The sequence below is a fragment of the Brassica napus genome, chromosome C4 (assembly GCF_020379485.1).
Source record: "Brassica napus cultivar Da-Ae chromosome C4, Da-Ae, whole genome shotgun sequence".
Taxonomy (NCBI): domain Eukaryota; kingdom Viridiplantae; phylum Streptophyta; class Magnoliopsida; order Brassicales; family Brassicaceae; genus Brassica; species Brassica napus.
The window spans coordinates 45,914,861-45,931,536 of NC_063447.1; the positions used below are offsets into that span (position 1 = coordinate 45,914,861).

General features: G+C 40.1%; 2 long non-coding RNA genes across 5 annotated transcripts; both read left to right on the forward strand.

Annotated features, from left to right (window-relative positions):
• The first annotated feature begins 8,722 nt into the window (after positions 1 to 8,722).
• On the forward strand, positions 8,723 to 12,571 carry LOC111210473. Its single transcript, XR_002661803.2, has 3 exons — positions 8,723 to 10,536; positions 10,624 to 11,019; positions 11,350 to 12,571. It is a non-coding gene; the product is annotated as an uncharacterized LOC111210473 (long non-coding RNA).
• Positions 12,572 to 13,584: 1,013 nt separating this feature from the next.
• On the forward strand, positions 13,585 to 16,676 carry LOC125586282. Of its 4 annotated transcripts, XR_007322791.1 has the most exons (8): positions 14,467 to 14,859; positions 14,930 to 15,006; positions 15,147 to 15,222; positions 15,387 to 15,521; positions 15,625 to 15,685; positions 15,780 to 15,829; positions 15,934 to 16,234; positions 16,312 to 16,676. It is a non-coding gene; the product is annotated as an uncharacterized LOC125586282 (long non-coding RNA). The 4 variants fall into 4 exon arrangements; XR_007322793.1 differs by having other exon boundaries at positions 13,585 to 14,859; positions 15,147 to 15,304; positions 15,934 to 16,676; XR_007322792.1 differs by having other exon boundaries at positions 14,462 to 14,859; positions 15,147 to 15,521; positions 16,435 to 16,676.

Sequence of the window (16,676 nt, forward strand, 5' to 3'; positions counted from 1 at the left end):
CAAGGGACGTGCCTTAATTGGCCTCAACTGCACCACAAGAGACATAAACATAAATCATAAATTAATCATAAAGTGTTACCTCATACTTGATCTCTCTAGATCTTATACCTTCCTTTTCCATGGACGTTCCTGCTCCTCTTGCACACGCCTTGATCAAGTATTATCATATACTTCCAGTAATGATAAGATCCCTCCATGGATCGCACCCATTTTCCTTTCCATTGATCTCCCATGAAACCGGTTCTACACTGCATCCGCCTTCAAGGTTGTTCATGCCATTGAGAGTGGAGTCCGACCTTCTCCCCTCTTTCCTGGATATTTGCGTGTGTTCCCAAGACATAGAGGAAGCCTAGGGCGTGATCATCCATGATCAAACACCATCACTGGGTCGATCCCAACTCCCATGAAACTGCCTTCCCACGCACTTCTCCTTTTAAGGCTATCTTGGCCATAGGAGGTGGAATCCGGCCATCCCTCTTTTTTCCTGACCATTTGCGTGTGTTCTCAGGTCCTGGAAGATGTTTTGGGTGTTATTAACACGAATCAAAACTCATCAAAGGGTCGTTCATAACTTTCCCTTTGATCTCTCCCAAAACTGTCTCTTTATGGTCTCAAACCACTCTTGGTCTTGGATGTTGAATCCGACCAACTCTCTGTGTTTTCTCTGTTTTATTTGTGTTTCACGGTGTAGGAGGAAGCCCTAGCGTGCCTATAAAGACACAGACTTTGTAATACTCCGCCTAAAAAAAAAAGGGCTCAAAATAGTTTCGACGGGAAGTGGAGTCATCGAAATTTGACTACTGATATGGTGCAATGTCATTAAATGTAAGTCAATAGCTTAATTGGATAGTTAAGCTGTTTTTTTTTAAGTGACCAATGAAGTTGGGGTTTTGGTCACCAGATTTGGATCAATTAATCATGCTTAAAAAAAAAGGATGAAGAAGACGTGTCAAGGAAGAAGAAGAGAAGGTGATGACTAATTTGATATTCATGCACAAATGCATGCATACGTGTTAAAAGAAGGAAGCAAGAAAAGAGTCAACTGATAACTCATTTTAATGAGTACGCGGCCTGGTTATAGAAGAAACAGGCAATGCCTTGAAACATAGTCATGATCTGAACGTGGCTTGGAGAGAATGATGCACCAAGGCTTAGTCATATTTTTTTAGTATGGCCAAATGGAGAGTGTGACAACTGTCACCATATTACACATCAAAGTTGGCTATAAAAGGAGATTGGACTTTCTCCATTTCAGGGAACTCAGCGTGACCAAGAGAGAGAAGGAAACAAAGAAGAGGAGACAAGAGAAATAAAAAAAAACAAGGAAAAAAAAAAGAGAAAAAGAAAATAAATAAATTTAGAGAGTTGTTTGGAAGAGCAAAACCTATTAAATTACAAGATTTTGGGAATATCAGTACGGAATCAAGACGAAGGTTTGAAGTGGTTAAGAAGGGTTTGGTCAGCATCCGGAATCAGAAAGTCAAGCCACATCGGTTAATCACTGTGAGTTTTGGTTAATTGATTTGTGTTTTAAAACAACTAATGAAGAACGAAATAGTATCTGTGGACTATTTAATAGTTTTAAAAATCTCGTGGATTAACTAAAACAGAACTTATGAAATACAAATTTTAGAAAAATGTCGGTATGACTAACAAAAGGTTTCAAGTTTTATTTGTTTCAAGTGGATGTGACAGCCCCCGGCGAGTCTGATAGAGGACTGGGGCACATCGATTCCGATTGAAGACCATGACCAGGAGATTTCCGAGCGCCTACGCCTGTGTGGTGCAATAGTGAATGGATTGCCGGTGTCCCTTATGTGAAGGAAGAATGATTCTGTTGGGCCCTAAGAGTATATATATATGGTTGATTGATGTGATACTCATAAAGAGTGTTTTGATTTATTATGGTTTAATGATTTACTGCTTAAATCGTTTATGCTTATTATCTTGAATATTGATTGATGAACTACCCGTTTTGCTTGTGTTTAGGGTTGGGTTTAGGTTGATGGGTAGTTGTATGTGCTAGATAGGGAACCAGTAGAAAGGATCGTAGCACTCGCGGAACTGTAGGAGCTGGTGTAGATTGGTCATCTTTTGCTAAAGACTCGTTTTCAAGATATATGAATGTATGTTTTACTTTCGACTGCGTCCATGGACAATATGTATACTATTTTGGCCTTGTGAACTTCATATTTTATATATATGAAATAAAGTATGTTTTATATTCATGACATGTTGAATCTGATATTCGGTTAGTCCAACCTAACACAACTCTATGACTCGGTACGGGTTGCAAAGCCTCAGGCCGAAGATTAGAGGAAACGAGTTTTGAATGGATATTCTGCGTTACAAAATTATGTTTTGTGACTTGGAAATTCTATTCTCAACTCGTCGTAACACTTCCAGACTTGGCAGAGGGAGGTCGTTCGGACATGTTCTTGTTTGATTGTTGCCCGACTGACTGACCGATTTCTAAAACACTTCAGGGGTGCTACAGAGGTGGTATCAGAGCATGGTTTAGATCATGCGGTCAATCATTCGTTTTTCGTGTTTTATCGAGTCAAATGTGTCGCAAAAGATGTATTAGGAAACCAACAGAGTTCCACTTTAATTAGTATTCTAAATAGGAAATTCCCTATTTGTGGATTGCAGATGGCAAGGAGGGGAAGGAGCGAAGGGGGACAGGATTGGATGCTGGGTATAGACAGAGTTTCAAGAAGAAGAGGACTGAGATATGAATCCGAGGGGAGAGTGCAAACACTGGTGCACACTAACCAAGGATCCAGTGAAGAAAACGTAGGAAGAAACAACAATCTGTTTGGACATGATCAAGAGATACCACTAGAAGAAAACTTTCTACCAAACCGTACTGTAAGGAAAAAACCAGATACAAATGATAGTGAATCAAGTGTTCAAGGACCAAGATCAATAAGGAGGGACAACCCGATTGAACCAGAAGCTCCTAATCAACCGGAAAGAGGATTAGGAGTGGAGCACACTTTGAAGATGCTTCATGACGTGATAGCAAGATCACTACAACAACCTCAAGTGCAGCCTCAACCACTCATGCCACCACAACCTACAGTGGCTACACAGATGCTACCGTTGATAACTGCCATGAAGAATATGAATACACCACATTTTGAAGGAGGGACATATCCATTTGTAGCCGACCAGTGGCTTCGAACTATGGAGAAAAACTTTGAGACCCTGACGTGTTCCGAAGAGTCGAAGAAAAAGATGGCAGTATATTACTTAAACAAAGACGCAGCAGAATGGTGGGAGAGTAAGGATCGCCAAGTAGGACATCTGGTCACCACTTGGGCGGCATTCAAAAAAGAATTTGAACGCAAGTACTTCACTCCTGAATCCACGCGAAGGCGTCAACGCCAGTTTGCAAACTTGGTACAAGGAGATAAGACGGTTAGAGAATATGAATCTGAATTTATGCGAATGCGATGACACGTGCTGCGAGGACAAGATGATGAAGAGACCATGATATCCAACTTTCTGTTTGGTCTAAAACCAGAATTATAAAATAGACTGGCAGTCGGGAACTACGAGAGTCTCACCGAGTTAGTGGAAAAAGCTGTGAATGTGGAAATCAGATTAGAAGCTGAGAAGGCGGCAAGTAAGAAATCCAAGCAGCATCAAGAAGGAAAGCATGGCGGAAACCAAGGATCATTCAAGGGTAAAGAAAATGAAAGAAGATCGGGAGGATTAAGTCGACGATCTCTGTTTACAGGAAAATGTTTTAACTGTGGCAAGATAGGCCATAAGTCAAGTGAATGTTTCGGTAAGAAACATGGATCCTTTCAGTCAAACTCCTACAATCCTACATGCTATACGTGTGGAAAGAAAGGACACATCTCTACCCAGTGCAGCGCAATCATCCTATCCCAGCTACGCCAATCACTGTTCATCCTCCTCCAGCTCCACCTGCAATCACCCCAGCGCCAAAAGGGCAAGCTATAGGAGGTAGAGTTTACGCTTTAGAACTGGAGGATACTAAACCTCCAGGCCGATCTAAGGGTCCCATAACATGTATTTGGGTTCTTTAACCTTACTAGATTGATTTATGTTGTGTGATTGCTTGTGATGGATTGATTAATTTCTATTGGATAATTTTTATGTTGTTGATATATATTGATGTTGTGGCAGGAACTCTACATGTTGCGGGGCGTCCCACACATATATTGTTAGACTCTGGGGCAACACATAGTTTTGTGACCCCTGAGGTAACTACAAAGTTTGTGGGTTCATTTGTGATTGACAGGATGGATGAGGCTGTAATGACTCCCGGAGACCAAACCTTCCAAGAAAGAGAATGCATCATAAGAGTTCCGTTAGTCATTTGCGAGAAGATGTTCTTGGCAGATTTGTTGGTGGTGCACTTAAAAGGATATGAAGTTATCTTGGGCATGGATTGGTTATCAGGATATCGGACACAATTAGATTGTGGAAAAGGTTGTATTTTGTTTAAGGAGAACGGGCAACGACAAATAGTTTTTTACGGGATCAATCCAAGCAAGTCTGTCTTTAGTAGTGATGATAGGAGTTTCAAGGCTCCTAATCAAATGTTGTATAATAAATGATGTCAAACCAGTTCTAAGTGATTTTAAAGCAAAGGGAATGCAAGACCATGCTTAATCTAAGTGCTATCAATTAGCGAGATGATTTTGAACTAGAGTACTACTAAAATGCATTAAAGGACAAAGCTTTTTTTCTTATGAGATGGGAGAACTCATGGGTCAAGGGAATTGATCTTGGGTGATCAAGTTTTAATCTAAAGGTGTCACTTTCAACCAATCTATCTACCTTAGACCTAGACACAATCCTAAACAAACTCTGTCTCTAGATGAATGCTCATTTACTAAGATAACTCAAGCATCAAATCTCTTTGGTTGAACGTTATCTAAGTAATCATTAATCTTAAGTCTACTAGCCATCTTAACACCTTTAACAACAAATCTCTTTGGAAAAGAATGTTAAAAGCTTAGGAGAGTTGGTTCAGGCATTTCATAAGTTCAGGCATTTCATCAAACACATTTCAGGTATGAAATGCCTAGAGCTCAACTTTAGAGAGGCCAACTCTAAAGTTGCATTAAAAGTACTCTACTAGCAAGGAACAAGATGGATATATACTAAAACACCTTAGATCTAGCTTAATCACCCTTAATCTCCCTTACCCATGAATCCAAAGATGACTACTCACAACTCTTCATGATGAGCCCAAGAATCAATGATGATTTGGTGCTAATCATGATTAGTGATCAGATTAATCAAGCAAATCACAAGAGAAAATGATCAAGATAAGATCTTTCTCCTAAAAGTTCTTTGTTATTAGATAGAAAACAAGATAATCCCAAATTTTGGTCTAAAAAGTATTTATAGAAGACTAAAACTCGAGCTGGGTCAACCCAACAAACCTGGTTTGACCCACAAAAACATAGATATTTTTCTCCGTAGTGACTAGAAAAGGTCGCTACCGGAGGTTGCTACGCCTGTAGCGACTTGTCTTGCCCGCTACGTGTGGCCGCTAGGATACTTGAAAGCATATCGACCTCGTGAAGTCGCTATGGCTGGCCGCTGTAGAAGGCGCTTCAATTCTAGCGGTCTCTCCAGCCCGTTACGTGTGGCCGCTAGGATACTTGGGAGATTTTAGAAGTCTTTAACGCATAGCGACCTCGTGAATTTGCTATGGCTGGCTGCTGTAGAAAGCGCTTCAATACTTGCGGTCTCCCTAGCCCGCTACACACTCCCGCTACGGTACTTAGGTGCCTCAGGTTTTCAGCTATATCTTCTGTAGCGACCAACATTTGCCGCTACGCCTGGCCGCTAGGATCCTTCAACGACTCATCTACATTCTTTGGGCATCAAAACACTCCTTGGGGCGCAGGGTTCATCATGAAACTCTCTCCAACACCTGATAAGGACTAATGCATGGAAATGCAACCTAAACATGTGTACATGCTATTCCAAAAGACCAATGTGCACAAGAAAGGATAATTAAAACAATGTAAATATGCAAGATATCAAGTAGCTGCCTTGAGATTGGAAGATTTGCTCAAGGATGGAGAAACGTATTTGGTAACAGTAACTGCTAGTGAAAGACCCGCTAGCAATGGAGTTGAAATTACGGATATTGCAGTAGTACAAGAGTTCGAGGATGTGTTTTCAGCGTTGAAAGAGTTAGCTCCACCTTGGAGTAACCCTTTCACAATTAACTTGGAACCTGAAGCGAAGCCGATAGCAAAGGCTCCTTACCGCATGGCACCTGCAGAGTTAGCAGAGTTGAAGAAACAACTTGAAGATTTAATGGAGAAATGTTTCATAAGACCTAGCTCTTCACCATGGGGAGGTCCGGTCTTATTTGTCAAGAAGAAGGATGGTAGTAGGCCGCATAATATCCGTAACCCGAAATCCGAACCGAATCCGAACCGAAAAACCCGATCTGTATCCGGTCCGAAATGTAAAAAATATCCGAATGGGTCTTGTAAGGTGGTACAAAACATATCCGAACCCGAAGTGTTATTAACCGAACCCGAAAAACCGAAAAAACCAAAAAATCCAAAAAATATTCGAAGAAACCGATCCGAATGTCCAAAAGAATATACAATATAATTATATGAAACATAAATATATACTTCAAATATTCAATTTCATATTTATTTTGATATGTTATCTAACAATAAGTATTTAAAATTTAAATAACTACATTAAATACTTAATTATATATAAATAAATAAATATTTCTTATGTTTTACTTTTAAATTTTAGATTTTATTTCGGGTATATCCGAACCGATCCGATATAATCCGAATCCGAATGATATATGATTACTTTATGGGTTGTATGATGTGATACAAAACCGACCCGAACCCGATGTGTTACATACGAACCCGACCCGTACTTGCAAATTTACTAGAATGAGACCTAGGAGGTATTATAAAAGAGAACCGGAATCCAAAAAACCCGATCCGAACACCAACGGGTACCCGAACGCCCATGCCTAGATGGTAGCATGTGACTTTGCATTGATTATCGAGGAATCAACAATATCACGATTAAAGACAAGTATCCTCTCCCAAGGATAGATGAGTTATTGGATCAAAGATCGACTTGGCGTCGGGCTATCATCAGATTCCAATTTCAGAAGGTGATGTCATGAAGACTGCGTTTAGATCTCGTTATGGACAGTACGAGTTCAGCGTAATGCCTTTTGGACTTACTAACGCACCGGCGGCCTTCATGAGATTGATGAATGAAGTCTTCCACGATTATCTCGACAAGTTCGTGATAATCTTCATCGATGACATTTTAATATATTCCAAGACAGAGGTCGAGCACAAAGCACACTTGAAGCTAGTGTTGGAACGGTTAAGAAACCAGAAGTTGTATGCCAAGTTCAGCAAGTGTTCTTTCTGGAAAAGAGAGACCGGGTTCTTGGGGCACCGAGTGTCTACAGAAGGAGTTTCCGTAGATTCGGAAAAGGTGAAAACCATCGAGGAATGGCAAAGGCCATCAATGGTAACCGAGGTAAGAAGTTTCCTCGGGTTAGCCGGGTATTATCGAAAGTTCGTCAAGAACTTTTCTTCGATCGCTAAGCCCCTGACGAAGTTGACTGGGAAAGGAGTTCCGTTCATCTGGAAAAAAAAAACAGAGGAAGCATTTCATAGACTGGAGAAAGCTTTGACCACAACACCGATATTGGCATTACCTGAACAAGGTAAACCTTGCACTTTGTACGCAGATGCTTCTAGAGTTGGGTTGGGTTGGGTTGTGTGTTAACGCAGGAAGGTAAAGTAATTTCTTATGCATCAAGGCAACTCAGGAAGCATGAAGAGAACTACCCAACACACGATTTAGAAATGGCGGTAGTGGTGTTTGCGTTAAGGATTTGGAGATCTTACTTATATGGAGAAGTCGTAGAAGTATTCACAGATCATAAGAGTCTCAAGTATTTGTTCACACAGCCTTATCTGAACCTTCGACAAAGGCTATGGATGGAGTTTGTGGCAGATTACAACCTGAAGATTCAATATCATCCAGGCAAAGCTAATGTGGTCGCAGATGCACTAAGTCGTAGAAAGTTGGCATCTAATGTTGGAAAGGAAGTGGAAACGTTATCAAGTGAACTCAAGTTGATGACTTTATGGACAATTCAAGGGGATTCAAGTGAGATTTTAGGCATACGTGCCGTAAACCAGGCATGTTTACTCGCATGGATCAGACAAGAGCAACAACGTGATGAAAAGTTAAAGGGGATCATCGCAGAAGTTAAAAATCAAGAAGCTCCAAACGCAAGTGGCTATCATATGGCGGCAGATGATACACTATTACTTAATGGGTGGATATCATAACCACATGGAGAAGAGCTACGAGATGAGATTTTGAAGTCGGCGCATCACTCGTTACACAGTATTCATCCCGAGAGTACGAAAATGTACCGAGATATCCGAAGGTATTATCATTGGCCAGGAATGAAGAAATCAATGGCGCGATGGGTGGCTCAATGTCAAACTTGTCAACAAGTCAGTCGAACATCAGATTCCAAGAGGGTTGTTACAAAGCTTACCAGTACCTCAGTGGAAATGAGATTCCATATCCATGGATTTCAACACTAGGTTACCCTCGGCTCGAGGAAGATCAAACAATGCAATATGGGTGATTGTCGACAGACTGACGAAGGTGGCACACTTGTTACCTATGAAGGAAACCGATAAGGTAGAAGTATTGGCAGAGATGTATGTGGAGTGGCACACTTGTTACCTATGAAGGAAACCGATAAGGTAGAAGTATTGGCAGAGATGTATGTGGACCAAATTGTGAGGTTGCATGGAGTGCCAACAAATATAGTCTCCGATCGAGATATTAGATTTACCTCAAATTTTTGGAAGGCGTTACAAGAGCATTTGAGAACCAAATTGTTCATTAGCACTGCGTATTATCCCGAGATAGACGACCAAACCGAAAAAACCATTCGCACTATAGAAGTTATGATGGGAATGTGTATATTGGATTGGGCGGGAAGCTGGGAAAAGCATTTACCATTAATTGAATTCTCCTACAACAACAGCTTTCATTCTAGCATAGGTATGGCACCATATGAAGCGCTTTATAGGAGGCCATGCAAAGCACTTTTATGTTGGACCGAAGTTGGGGAAAGAAGCGAGTTTGGACTCGAAATTGTAGAAGAGACGATGAAAAAGTTGGAGATCATTCAAACCAATATGAAGAAAGCGCATGATAGACAAAAGAAGTACGATGATCAATCAAGGCGAGAAGTGGTGTTCAGTATTGGTGATTGGGTTTATCTGATAGTGTCAGCTCAGAAAGGAAAAGATTGATTCGGGAAAGTCGGGAAACTTGCGATAAGATTCATCGGGCCTTACCAGATTGAAGAACGAATCGGAGATGTTGCTTACCGTCTCAAACTGCCCGAAGAGAAGCGGATACCTCCGGTGTTTCACGTATCAATGCTATGGAAACATGTTCATGATCCCAAAGCTATTGAGACGGAGCAAATCGAAAACCTGCAAACAAACCTCACTTTTTCAGAGGGACCGATCTGAATAGGTGAACGTCGAATACGAAAACTAAAGAACCGAGAGATTCTTTAAGTCCAAGTCTTCTGGGGTAAGCGAAACCGTGTAATTGTGACCTGGGAGGATGAGTCAAGGTTCAAAGCATCGCACCCAGAGTTCTTTTATGAAGATGTAGTGATGGAAGAAGGGGAATCATCGAAACCTTAGAGAATTCGGGGACGAATTCTTATAATGGGAGGAGGATGTAATACCCCGTCTAAAAAAAATAAAAAAAAATAAGGGTTCAGAATAGTATCGATGGAAAATGGAGTCATCGAAATTTGACTACAGTTTAATGATATGGTGCAATGTCATTAAATATAAGTTAATAGCTTAATTGGATAATTAAGCGGTCTTTTTTAAGTGACCAATGAAGTTGGGGTTTTGGTCACCAGATTTGGATCAATTAATCATGCTTAAAAAAAAGGATGAAGAAGACGTGTCAAGGAAGAAGAAGAGAAGGTGATGACTAATTTGATATTCATGCAAAAATGCATGCATACGTGTTAAAAGAAGGAAACAAGAAAAGAGTCAACTGATAACTCATTTTAATGAGTACGTGGCCTGGTTATAGAAGAAACATGTAATGCCTTGAAACATAGTCATGATCTGAACGTGGCTTGGAGAAAATGATGCACCAAGGCTTAGTAATATTTTTTTAATATGGCCAAATGGAGAGCGTGACAACTGTCACCATATTACACATCAAAGTTGGCTATAAAAGGAGATTGGATTTTCTCCATTTCAGGGAACTCAGCGTGACCAAGAGAGAGAAGGAAACAAAGAAGAAGAGACAAGAGAAATAAAAGAAAAGAAGGAAAAGAAAAAGAGAAAAAAAAAAAATAAATTTAGAGCGTTGTTTGGAGAAGCAAGACATATTAAATTACGAGATTTCGGGAATATCAGTACGGAATCAAGACGAAGGTTTGGAGTGGTTAAGAAGGGTTTGGTCAGTATCCGGAATCAGAAAGTTAAACCACATCGGTTAATCATTGTGAGTCACGATTAATTGTTTGTTAACGATTTTTTAATGCAGGTTCCTGACGTCGGAGACGGCTTCCGAGCTAAGATAGCCGAACCGGTCTAGGTGTCAGTCTGTAGATCCGAGGCTTGAGACGATGTCTGGGCTAAGTGGATAGCAAGACTAGTCTAAGCACCCGGATTATTGTGATTGTGTGATTGTTATATTTTGTTATGGTGTGTACCTCGTGTTGGTACTGTTGTGTGAGAACCTCGTGGTGGTTATAGTAGTAGTTTGCAGGTCATTGCTTCCTCAAATGCTACCACTAAGCCGGTCGTGGTCCGGAAAGTGGTGGGCTCGGTTTAACTTGGCTTTATCACCAAGGACGAGTGTCGCACGTGGATGTGACAGTCCCCGACGAGTCTGATAGAGGATCGGGGCACGGCGATTCCGATTGAAGACCGTGACCAGGTGATTCCCGAGCGTCTATGCCTGTGTGGTATAATAGTGAAGGGATTGTCGGTGTCCCTTATGTGGAGGAAGAATGATTCTGTTGGGCCTTAGGAGTATATATATATGGTTGATTGATGTGACACTCATAAAGAGTGTTTTGATTTATTATGGTTTAATGATTTACTGCTTAAATCGTTTATGCTTATTATCTTGAATATTGATTGATGAACTACCCGTTTTGCTTGTGTTTGGGGTTGGTTTAGGTTGACGGGTAGTTGTATGTGCTAGATAGGGAACCCTGGCTCACTGAGTGAAACTAGTTCACTCACTCCTCACATCCTTTTGCAGGTGACCAGTAGAAAGGACCGTAGCACTCGCGGAACTGTAGGAGCTGGTGTAGATTGGTCATCTTTTGCTAAAGACTCGTTTTCAAGATATATGAATGTATGTTTTACTTTCAACTGCGTCCATGGACCCTATGTATTATTTTTTGGCCTTGTGAACTTCATGGTTTATATATATGAAATAAAGTATGTTTTATATTCGTGACGTGTTGAATCTGATATTAGGTTAGTCTAACCTAACACAACTTTATGACTCGGTACGGGTTGCAAAGCCTCACGCCGAAGATTAGAGGAAACGAGTTTTGAATGAATATTCTGGGTTACAGAATTATGTTTTGTGGCTTGGAAATTCTATTCTCAACCCGTCGTAACACTTCCGGACTTGGTAGAGGAAGGTCGTTGGAACATGTTCTTGTTTGATTGTTGCCCGGCTGACTGACCGATGTCTAAAACGGTATGGGGGTGTTACAGACTTGCCTTCCTTTTATAGAAGATGGGGTTGTTACTTTTTAACCATTGCATCCCTTCGGTATCAATTCTGGCCATTGATTTAATCAATGGTCAAGATCACACCCATTCGCCTATGGCAGTTACCAAACGCCCTGGAATTGTAAAACCACTCCTGGACATGTCCAAAACAAGCCCACACGGATTGCCCTTGCCCATGGCCTGACCAGAAGAGCTCACCGACCCATATTCATCCTTGGCCAACCAACCGGCCCGATAACCGCCCAGAACTGACACACTGGTCTGAGCTTCCAACACTCCATCCAGCTTAGTTGAGCTGACTCCCAGCTGACCCAGCTGAGTGAGCTAGTAGTCCAGCTAGCTGAGCTGGCTGAACTTGATGTGAGCTATATTGAGCTTGTCCGAGCTTCTCCCAGCTAACCGAGCTTCATTCTCGCATCGTCCATCTGTCTCATCACTCGTCCAGCTTGCTCTCTTCATCTTATTCAATCTTACTAAGTCCCTTGGTCTATTTCCAGACCTAGACTTAGTTTTCTCTTGATCCATCCTGATCATTCACTTCAGACCAAGAACTATTCGCCACTGCTCTATCCAATCTGCAGTGTACTAAATGTGAATGGCGTTGGCCTCTCCAAGAAAGAAAAGAAAAAAAATTTCTTGTGTGCTTCAGATCAAAGAGGTCACATTCTGAGAGAAAGGATCGGAAGGAGCTGAACGAGATCTTAGGTCTCTCTATACCTCCCGCCTTTTCAGAGTTGTTGGTTATCTCGTTGAAATTTCCAATCAGGAACCATGTAGAATTCCTCGTAGCAAAAATATCTGACAGTAAAGACCAGACTTCCAGGCGTTTTTGCTGTCCGAGCTCCAAAAAGTTAACCAAAAAAATTCGTCCATCACATATTTATTAGCTAATCGAAATTTAAAACATATATATATATATGTATATAAATTAGCTAGAAAATAAAAATATATATTAAAAACATATATATATCTTATAGATTGTGTTCTTATCTGGAAAAAAAATTAATCATAGAAAATTAAAACTAAGAAAGACAAAACACCTAATAGGAAACTACATCATCTAACCGTATATCCAAAATGCCTCAGTCCATAAAGCTAACACATCTTTCGTATATCTATTGAATTTGCTTATGTGTAACTTATCTCACGTGTTACTCATACATGAAGCATTGTGATGGCATAATAAAGTGTATTAGGTTGCTGAATATAAATAAAAATAACAAATATTGATATGTAGGTGAAATTTGAACTTAAAAGTACCGGTGAAACGGTTCAGTTATCTCGTTTGCCAGTTTCTTCTTCTGTTTTTTACAGAGAATCTCCGGTTTTTTTTCATTGGATGTGAACCTTTTGCTCTTTAACCATCCCGTTGTTGTTTTGGATGTGAACCAGCAGCATTAGCAGTAGTAGGCACAGTCGGAACAGAGGTTGTTTCTGTGCAGTATCAACACCTCAAGATTAAGTAGTTTGCATGTAGCTCAGAGAAGAAGATTGATTTGTATCTACCGTTGATTGCTTCAGATAATCCAGCTAGGATTTGATCAGTTAAATCTTCTGAATCCAGAGGTTTCCAAACCAAAGCTAAATCGTCGTCACCTTTGACACAGCCTGTGTCACACAGGTTCGGAGTTGATACCTAAGTTATTAAATATGACCACGAGTTAGATTTCCAAACGTGGAGAGGAAGATGAGATACTGTAAAGAAGTGTATGTCTTGGCGTCTTCAGGGAGCATACGCCTACCTACCAGATTTGGTGTGGTTTCACCGTCAACGCTGAGTGTGGGTGTTGGAATCTGAGCCGAATTGTGAGTGAACCCTGCCTTGATGTTCATGACCTTCAACGAGGGCTTTGATCTGACGACTACACATGATATAGTTATTTGTTTGTGAGCTTAGTGATGTTTGACATATTCACCGAAAGACAGGGTCGTCGCATGATCTTGTGTATTATAAACTGTAGGGGTTTCAGCAGGGTTGGCAATTTCATTTTCCATTGTTACAGAGAAAGCAGATAAGCAATCATAAAGAAAGAAGAAGAAAGCGACGATAGAGGAGATGTACAATACTGTAATCTGGGTAACATGGTTGCAGCCATTGACCTCTAACAAGAAGATGTTGAGTGATGGAATGAAGTGTGATCTGTTTACGTAGATAGACGGGTTGTTAAAAGATGGAGATCTGATTTGTACTCGGAGGTTCTTGCTTCAGGTATTGTTCCTGATGAAGTCTTGTTCGTGGTGCTTGTCAACGGGCCCAGCAAGAAGGGACGGTTTGTGAAAGCAAGCAAGATGCTAGAGGAGTTGAAGAAAAGGGATGATGCGACTCCAAATGTGCTGATCTACACTACTGTAATCGGAGGACATTATAGAGAAGGAAACCTAGATAAGACTTTTCAACTTCAAAAAGAGATGATTGAGCCTTGAGATGAAAGAAAGGAAAACATGAGGAAAGAAGATAATTTAAGCGAATATGTATATTTGATCAAAAGAAATGATCTATATGTATCTTGTGAGTTGTGAAAAAATCACAAAATATAAAATGTAAATGTAGACAGAATCATTGGGAACATTATCTTGCTGCGATCGGTATGACTAGCTAGAAGATAAGCAATAATCAATATATATATAATGAGGCTCTTTTCTCTCTTTTGAGAGTGTCCACGTAGACAGTTCATGGGTCCCACCAAAATCATCTTTATTCAAAACCGAAGCGGAGACTCCGATCGTCGTCCACCACGATCAAAGCTATTATGTCATTCAAAGAGATTTGGATTCTTCATCTCCCCCTTGACTCCACCTATATAAACTCTCCCGAATCCAAATCTTCTTTGATAGCTTCCATGGATAAGAAACAGTCAGATTTCCAGACCCAACGCTTTGGATAAAGCTCCGGCAATATCGAGCAGCGCATCCATGGCTAAGAATCCAGCGAAATCACAACAAAATCTCCAACTGAATCGAGCACCGGTTCCATGGATAAGAAAAAAGGGGGTTGCTTGGCTCCATCTACATCCCTGATGAGAAGGTATTGTTCCAACTAGCATCTTATATTTGATCTTAATTTTGTTTTTTAAATCTTCTAACTTTGATCGCAGAATTCGGTGATCATGGATTTATTCCTGCTGCTCGCGCCACTCACTATCGTCCATCTTTACGAGACGGTTCCATAAAGGTTGTTTGAATCTGAAAATGATTTCTTTGTAGTTCTAGCAGAGAACCTTCTTGAACTAAGAATTGAAATAATGTATATAGTCTTTAAAAAAAAATCAATCCTTTCTTGGTGAAGGACTTATTATATATGTATCCTTGCAGAGTGTTTGAGAATCGTTGCAGTATGCGAAGCATTTAGCCGGTACAAGAATCCAGATGCTGTTCGACAAGTTCAAGAGTATCCTTTTTCTCATTTAGTTGTTTCATAGTGTTTAATCCATGGTAGCGTTTTGACATGTTTGCATCTTTATTAGTGTCAGGTAAATCGAGTGGAGATTTGATTTGTGTTTAGTTTGGTTTACTGCACTAGCTCCTGTCTTTAACTAACTTAAACATTTATAGACTGCCGAGTTCCTATGTACTGGGGATGTTGCCAGTATTGAAACAACAAATTGATGGTGCTATGGCTCATGCCCCAAGTTCTCATCATGCACGTGTGCCGGCCTGCCATGATGAAAATGCGGTTGGAGTTGCAAGGTAAGAGGAATTGCACTATTTTACATTATCCTTTTGCAAATTGTTCCCATACAACTCTCATTAGCTTCACAACTAACAAATAGTCTCTGATTTTCACTACTAGGTACCGGGTTGAGATGTTAGTTATTGATGTATCTGACCCGCCGTGTTCGTTACTTTTGATGGTGAGATGAACAAGTTGACCAGTAGTCCTGCTGTAGCAGCGTCCATGATAACGTCTGAAGAATATTCATTTTTTTTTGCTAATTCGTTTTTAAGGTACTGTCATGTGATGTTGAACATGGTGTCACTTCTGCAGAAGATCGAAGGTTCCCTTTTTTGTTTCTTTTTTTTGTTCTTGTCTTGTAGTAGAGGTTCTTTTTAATTTAATTCTTCAAACTGATTTGCTCTTTTTTCTTCTTCTTTTGGACAGAAGACATGCTCAAATAACCTTAATCCTAGAAAAACCGGAACTGGAACATATGTTTGAATGATGGAAAAGAGTCCCTTTGATCAGAAAAAGTTTCCCTTCCTGAGTTCAACCTTCATGGTCAACATGACATCTTAATGGAAAAGAGTCTTATTTCTCCTCATGTAATTGATACAGATTGGTGTGCTATTTGAGGTTAAAGACTATTAGTACTTTTCAATTCCTTAGTTTTGTAAGAATATGCCATATAGTCTACCTTAAATTCCACAGAATACTGAGTAGACATCAACTCATTGAGTTTGAGGTAAGATGTTAAATCTTTTCTATCATCAGCTAAGTCGTTTTTGTGACACAAGACTTTTATACCATTGCATTGAACAGCTCTGTATTCTTGGAAATCTCTGTCCTGAAACTGCTGAAGAAGCAGTGGCAATGGTTCTTTTTCTCAAGGTACAATAAAGAAAATTCTAACCTTTTCTATTTTGTGGAATTGCTTTTTTGTAGACAAAAGGAAGAGCTTACAGTGAGTAAGAAATTGAGAAGATGCTCAATGATCTCTCCCTTGTCTAGAGATTCAAATAGTGCAAAAAATCTCGAGATCTAAGATTTTAAACATATGTCAGGGTGTAATATTCTCTTTTTAGCTGATGTTGTGTGTTTGTAGTTAAATTATTAAGAAAGACAGTGACAGATTAGGGATGTGAGCAATCCATATACTAAATAATCATGTACACTGTGTTATACCA